This window comes from Cannabis sativa, chromosome 3, assembly GCF_029168945.1.
Source record: "Cannabis sativa cultivar Pink pepper isolate KNU-18-1 chromosome 3, ASM2916894v1, whole genome shotgun sequence".
Classification (NCBI taxonomy): Eukaryota; Viridiplantae; Streptophyta; class Magnoliopsida; order Rosales; family Cannabaceae; genus Cannabis; species Cannabis sativa.
Window position 1 is genome coordinate 41,045,614 of NC_083603.1, and position 8,051 is coordinate 41,053,664.

Below are 8,051 nucleotides of genomic sequence, written 5' to 3' on the forward strand. Positions count from 1 at the left end.
GTTATTATAGTAAATTATATGGGACCAAATACTTAAATGTACAAATATCAATATGACACGTTGGAAGGTACTAGCTACAATTAGTATTTTTTTAACATTTTTTTTATTTTTATTATATTTTATTATATGAGCTAAATTATGTGAGACCCAATAATTAATTAGACTAATAATAATATAATAAATTGTGCTAACTATCACCATAACTTTTAGCATTTCTCTTTTTTTAATGTAAGGTGGTATTTGTATTTTACTATATTTTTGTTCTTGTGAGAAAGATTCAGTTTTGTTTTATTCTAGATTTTTAAGCACTAATTTGTTTAATTAGTTGTATTTATTCCTAATTCGATGTATATATTAGTTGTTAAGATCTGATTTAATTTTAGAAGAAATATATTACTTCTGTCTCTCTATTTCAACAAGCATCTTATTTTAATTTTTGATTTTGCAAAATCTAACTCGATCTAACTTTATTATCTAGTAAAATCAAAAATATTATATAAATGTGATCTTTTTTGTAAATATTTATTATTAAAAATTTCACAAGAAATAGTGAAATCATATTAGTTAAAACCCCACCTACTAAGTAATTTTTTCTTATCTTTTCCATATTTTTTTGAAGAAAAATCTTCTTTATTTAAAATTTAGTGTAGAAGAAAATTTACAGCATATTCCCAAAAAGATTTGACACGTTTACTTGGTACAAATATGGCGCTTGGCTTAGTAATAATCTTCAAAGAAAGGGACATAATTTTAACATTTCATTAGGTTATTTGATTATTCATCATTGGCATATTTACTATTCAAACCAAAATTTACTCATTTTATGAATACAACACAAAAAATTTATACATTTTTATTATAAATAATATTATTATTAAGAGTAATTTGTGTTATAAATATTAAATTTTAATTCTCGTAAGTTTAATTTTTAAAAATTCTGTAAGTACAAAACTGTTAAGTGTAAGTTAATATCCACTTATATCGTTATGGAAACAATGTAGTTTATAAAATCATCTCAAAGGTTTGATCCTCTAATTCTTTTGATTATTTTATAATTGTGGCCTAGCATATAGAATATTCAAACAAGCATAGATCTTGACGAAACTTACCCAAGAGTGAGAAAAATGGTTGAATGGTGTGGCAGGTTTTTACAGAATTAATATAGAGATGCCAATAATGGTAAAGGACTCAACAATTAAGAAATTAAGTAGCAAAGCTAAATGGGTCAGGTCAGATAGGGGCGGCCAGAAAGTTAATGTGGCGAGAGGAGAGCATGGGGAGGTGTTGTATGCAGCAACCACACTGTTCTAAAACAAGGCTTACAGCCGCAAGAGGCTTAGCTCTATGCCATTCATGTCGGTTTGCTAGTTGGTATACAACGAGGGAAGTTCTGTGTTGAAATTGACTGTTTAAGAATTGTGCAAATGACTCAAGAGAAAGAAGATAGGTGTCATGAAATTGACGGGCTACTACATCAGATTTCGATTCTCCTTCGACATCATACTGTTTTGGGTTTATTTTTTATTTTTAGAGAAACTAATTGTGTGGCTCATACTTAAACCAATCAAGTTTTTGAATTTCAAAGCTAGCGCTATATGAATTGAAGTTACAGCGTGTTGTGTTTATTAAATTCTTTGGAATTTAATGAGTCATTTCCTTTATAATTTTGTATCTCTATTTCAACAAGCATCATATTTTAATTTTTGATTTACAAAAAATCTACCTCGATCTAACTTTATTATCTAGTAAAATTAAAAATACAATTAACATCTCATATAAATGTAAATTTTTTATAAATAGTTATTAGTAAAAATTCCACATGTAAAAGTAAAATCAAAATAATTAAAACCCCACCTACTAAGTAATTTATTTTTTTTTTCTCCATATATTTTTGAAGAAAATTCTTCTTTATATAAAACTTTAGTGTAGAAAAAAATTGTCATTGACATAAGGGTCAGCATATTCCCAAAAAGACTTGACACGTTTACTTGGTACAAATATGGAGCTTAGCTTAGTAATAATCTTCCAAGAAAGGGACATGTTTTAACATTTCAATAGTTGATTTGACTATTCCTCATTAGCATGTTTAGTGTTTACTAGTCAAACCAAAATTTAGTCATTTATTTTACAAAAAAAAAAAACAATCTATACATTTTATTATATAATAAATAATATTATTAAGAGTAATTTATAGTTAAAATATTTAATTTTAAGAAATTTTTACACCAAAAATACAAATTACACACTTTATTACATATAAACCTACACACGGTTAAAGCAACTTTTTTACCTTTTCTTTATATTTTATTACACATATACCACATACACATCACATCTATGCACCAGTCACGTCAACTCACCTATCAACCATCATGCATCCCTCAATCACTTCCCTCTCTCTTTTTCTTTTGTTTTCCTTTGATTTTTTTATTTCATTTCAGTTTTTTTTTTTTTTTGAAATAACAAATAACCTCCATTGTTGAACCTTTAACTTCCCACGATTCCTCAACCATTTTCCCTCTCATTTTTGTTCTTCCAAATTTTTTCAACTCCCACTAAACCATCCCATAACCTTTTTCTCTCTTTCTTTTTGTTTCCCAATCTTTATATAAAATGGATGTGACCCGTTCTTCTTCATCTCCTTCCCCTGTTCAAAAAAAAAAAAATTCAAAATGGGTTTGAAATCACTAGCTAATAAAGCTAAGGGAAAACGTCCTTTTATTGAGGAGGAAGACTCTGATTTTGCTCCTCCATTAACGAAGCGTGGGAGAGCTCCTCCTAAGAAGAAAACAAAGGTCCGTGTGCAAGAAAAAATGGCTGAAGATGTTTATGGGAAAAACAATAATGTTGGTCTTCTTTGTTCGAACCGAGGTTTGTTTTCGGTTTCATTTTCGTTTCCCCCCATTTTAAACATTTTCTTGTATTTCCATTTCATCGTTTTGGTTTTTTCTGGTTTGTGATATTTTAGGTTTTTCATTTTAAAATTTCGTTTGGTTTTCTTTGGATTTTTAGGACTTTAATTTTGTTTAATCAATTTTATTTTGTTCTTGGGTTTGGCATTTTAGTTTGTTTCTTATTACTTTCGTTTCATTTTTGTTGTGTTTTATGTTCTGTTTGTGTTTCTAGTTTTTTTTAGATATTTTGAAACATTTGTTTTTGTTTTAGTGTCTCTAATCAGTGGGTTTTAGTTTTTTTTTTTTTTTTCTAGTTTTTTAATAGTTTAATATGTTTATGTATGATGTGTTTTGGGAATATTATTAGGTATAGTTGTTTGCTGTTCTTTTTTAGGTAACAATTCGATTTAGTTGTTTGTAGTTTATATTCGTAGAGTTGTTTCTGCTTGTCAGTTTGTTTTTAGTTTTTTTATAGTTTTATTATAGTTTGTATACTTGTTTATTTACAATTTATATTTATTGCTGTTAATAAACTATAATAAAACTAAAATGAAACTATTAAGAAACGTTTAAATTTATTTCAGAAACTAACTATTTCTCAAAGTGTTTTCTCCTTTTCTTATTTCCAAAATAAATTCTTGCAAACAATTGAATTAAACTAATATAAAATAATGATGCAACTGTAAATCAACTTGAAAAACCACAACACTTAATTCAATTTAATATAGTTGTGGTCATTGTGCTTTTTCATCAGTTTTATTTGAATCAGATCAATTGAATTAATAGTTGTATTTTTCTCGTTTTGGTTTCATTTTGGTTGTTTTGCAGTTTTGAAACGAGCGCGTATTTTCATCTTCATGGTTCGCTCTGTACAGCTGAAGGCTTAGTGCATGTGGTATTTTTGTAAATATTTGTATGTGGACTGTATAAATGTTTAATGGGCCGGCCCAAAGTATTTTTGTAATTTTTTTTCCTTTTTTGTATTTTTTTGTTTTTTTCCCTAATTTTAATTTTTATAAATTTAATTTTTAAAATTTCTATAAATACATGTCCATTACTTTCTTCTTGGTATATTTTAAATAAATATTTAAATAAAAATAAATATTTAATGATCTAGACCAAGATTGTTATTGACTTGATATTTAATAATTAGTTACCTACAAAAATTACATAAATATAAACTTAGGTATTATAATTATAAAAAATTAAATTTAATTATTTACACTGTAAAAATGTCTATTATTAACTTAAAACATATTATTAGAAGAGTTTAAAAAATCAATCAAGTAATTCGAAGCTTAATTATATATATTTATATATTATTTTGCAAATAATGCGTGTTGATGTCACTAAGCAACTAAGTCACAACCCCTCTCTCACTCATAAAATATTAATGTAAATTATTTGTTTCATAATTTATATTTTATAGATTTATTTGACTTGAAATTGAAATTAAATATACTTGAAAGAAAAATAATGATTAAATTTAAAGAATATTTTTGTGTATATTAAATTTTTTGGATATTGATTTGATCAAATTCTCAAATTTATAACAATTAATAATTATATTTATGTTTACATTAGAAGCTTCTAAATTCTAATAGTAGTCATTTCGTGGCACCTTTCCAATAAAAAGAACTATTTTGAGGGAGACCAAATAAGTTTGGATGAGATCATTTTTTTCTATATAATCAGGCTCTTTAAGACTTAATTAAGATATAACCACTGTCATTAGAAATAAAATTACTTAGTCAAAAAGATAAGTTACTGTTTTAATTAACTAATCTGAAAATCACACACGTTTTTATTTGGTCAAAAGAAAAAACAAATTACCCTTTTTATTATTAATCTGAAAACAATATTATTCGTTTCTGTAAATTTTTTTGATTTTTTTTAATAATTAATATTTTGTTTTTGAATTTTTCATTTTGCTATTTTCTACCACTACAATATATGACTTGTTAATATTACCTCTCGAAATATAATTATTACAACAACGTAGTTATATATGAAAATGATGGATAATAACTGAAATGCAAATTTATTTTTCACACTTTTTTACATTAATGAATAATAGATAAAATGTATTTTTCATTTTTAATAATATTGTTTAATTATTTTACTTTTTAATAAAACATTCACTGCATCACTTGTTTCATGATAAAATTAAATAAAATATAATAGAAGGAGAAAGTTATTGTAAAAATTATATTTCAATGTATATTATTAACAAGTGGTATACAATAAGTACACAACTTAATAGATAAAAAGTGTAGGGGCAAAAATGTTATTATTCGTTTATATATAGGCTAATTATGATTTTTGCCTTTTGAATGTCGACATATATCTTATCATGCTCTCTAAATTTTTAAGGTTGTTGGATTTAAAGAATTTTGTCCAATTTTAATAAGGAAAATCTAATATAAATGAAAGTTCAGAGATATAATTTGGTACATGTCAAAGTTTGAGAAATATGATTTGGTAGATATTAAAAACTAGTATATAAATAATCACCGAATTACTAAAATTAAACAAAAATTCTTAAACTCAATAATCTTAATAATTCAAGAGAATTTTTAACAACTATATAGGAGGCGTTTGGTTGGGAGGAATGAAAATATAGGAATGGGAATGAGAATGAGAATAAGAATAGGAATGAAATGAAATAAAATTTAAAATGCATAAAAAAAAAATTGATAAAAAAATCATTAATTTTTTTTTCTTGTTACATTGGAATGGTCATTCCTTTGTTTTTAAAATGGAATAGTCATTCTACCAAAATAGTGGAAAGAGCATTCCATTGGAATGCTATTCCAATACTTGAAAATGCAACCAAACAAAGAATGGAATAAAAATTGTTTCTTATTCAATTCTATTCCATTTCATTACCTCTAATCAAACGCTACCTAAATTTTTTTTTTGAAACTTGTACATTTAAAAAATTTAAGGAGTAAAAATTATATATTATATAAGCTTAATATCCTTATGCAAATATTGGTGTACTATTACTATTTCGGCTAAATATAAAGGAATAATAATCGCCCGTTTTCAACATTTTACAAATTAATTCTCTTTATTTTTATCTTTTTTCCCAAACACGGTCTAGACAAAGTAGACCCTTCTTTTGATTAATTAAAAAAAAAAAAAAGAGAGAGAGATAATAACAAATTTGGGAATATTTTAAATTTAAAAAGCTAAAAATAAAAAAACAGAAAACAAATATGGGTGAAAGTGCGAAAAACGTTTCAAGGTTTTGAATAGGGACAGCTCACTTTTTTTCCGTAGTCCGTTTTTTGTACTACAGTACCTTCACCTTTCTTTTACTTTTCTTTCTCACGCGCCAAACTTAACTACCTCTCATTGCACTTTCAGCGCGTCTCTCTCACTCGCTACCACTTAAATTTGAAAATTATAAAGGTAAATACCATGTCTTTTGCAAAAGTTATTATTAGACTCTCTATTTTTGTTAAATGATAAAAATAGTCTATGTTCTTAATTTTTAACAATTTAATTTTTTAATATAACTAATTTTAAGACAATTTCTATCACGAATTAGAAAATATAACCAGTTTTGTCATAACATCTTTAGATTAGATTATTATTAAGTTTTATCTTGACAAAATCAGTTCATGGTCCTATTTTTACAATTTTAAAAAATATAGAGTCAATTTTGTCATTTAACAAAACAGAAAGTTCAATTAATAACTTTTGTAAAATACAATGTACAAATTATTACATTTTTATTTTCCCTCTTATTTTTATAAAATTTCACATATTTTTTTTACAAAAAAAAAAAACTCTAATATTAATAACTCTACAAATTATATTGATGGTCTCAAATTACATTAAATAATTAATGACTTGTTTTGGTCAAAGGTAATTTTTTATCAACAAAAAAATATAATAAGAAAGTAAGAAAATATTAGGGGGCTATAGTTTATACTGAGTAACATTTTACATAAAATTAGTCTTGAAAATTAAATTATATTGCATATGTAGTAAGACCACTCTAATAGGTAATTACCCCATTAGAGATGCTAATGATAATCTTTAAGAGTGTCAAAAAATTTCATACCACCTTAAAATATAATATATATTTTTTTCATATTATTTTTAGTAACTTTTATTCTAAAAATATCTCAATGATAAACACTTTTAAAAATCATTAATATTATTTAATATATATTAAATGATTAATTTTTCTTAATGACAAAATTTTAATCATTTATTTCGGTAAATTTCTTATTTATTTTGGCATTTAAGAAAAAAAAATTAATCAATTTTTAAGTATGTTAATTATTTAAGACCACATATGAAATTATTTCGAAAATTTCAAGTAGTTTATTATACCGAAAATAAAATTTATATATTTTATTATACACAGGACTATTTTTTTTTATACACATGGACATGGTAAGTAATTATTTAAACTTTATTTTTGATATTATAAACAATTCAAAATTTTTAAAAAATTTACAAGTAATTTTAAATAATTACAACGTACGCAAATATTAAAAAAATTAGACTAAAAAAATTATTTAAATACTAAAACAAATAAGAATCTACAACATAAATTTCCAAACTTTTATATACCAAATTTAAGTTACATAGTGCCCATTTCTTTTTAATTAAAAAAGGTTTGCTTTTTTACAATTCTTGATAAGTCGGCTATCTTATCCAATTGTTTTATTGCTTTTTATTTGTTTTGTTTTAAATGTAGAATTCAAGTAAAGATTCCTATACATTATGTGAATGTATACATTAATAAAAGGATAATATACTCTATAAATATATATATATAAATAATTAATTTATAAAAATTCGTCTATGGTTGTGTTAATCGTGATGCATGGAATTTAACATGTGAAATTTTATCAGCACATAAAATTAAAGTTTTTGTATTTTTAGAAAAAGGGAAAATATATATAATTGGTTCTCTTAATATACACATAGTGAATAAAAATAAATAAAAATAACGTAATTTAATGAAGCTAAGGGTTAAGTAACGAATATATATTTATCGAAATATTATCCATGTGTGAGTTACGTAAAGTAAGAATATATATATATATATACACACCACTATTAGGTTTATTTTGATTTATAGTGTCCACCTTATAGGTACAACTTTATACATAGTGGATCTAAAATTTAAGT